This window comes from Nematolebias whitei, chromosome 10 (assembly GCF_014905685.2).
Source record: "Nematolebias whitei isolate Nwh7 chromosome 10, NemWhi1, whole genome shotgun sequence".
NCBI classification, from domain to species: Eukaryota; Metazoa; Chordata; class Actinopteri; order Cyprinodontiformes; family Rivulidae; genus Nematolebias; species Nematolebias whitei.
The window spans coordinates 8,650,087-8,650,286 of record NC_056507.1 but is presented as its reverse complement, the minus strand read 5'-3'; positions in this window follow the sequence as shown (position 1 = coordinate 8,650,286).

Here is a 200-nt window from a genome sequence, read left to right as displayed (position 1 = left end):
CTCAGTCCATCACAGAGACACCTGGACATGTCTCAGTCCATCACAGAAACACCTGGACATGTGTCAGTTCATCACAGAAATGCCTAAATAGGTCTCAGTTAATCACAGAGACACCTGGACAAGTCTCAGTCCATCACAGGGACACCTAAACAGGTCTCAGTTAATTACAGGGACACCTGGACAAGTCTCAGTCCATCACA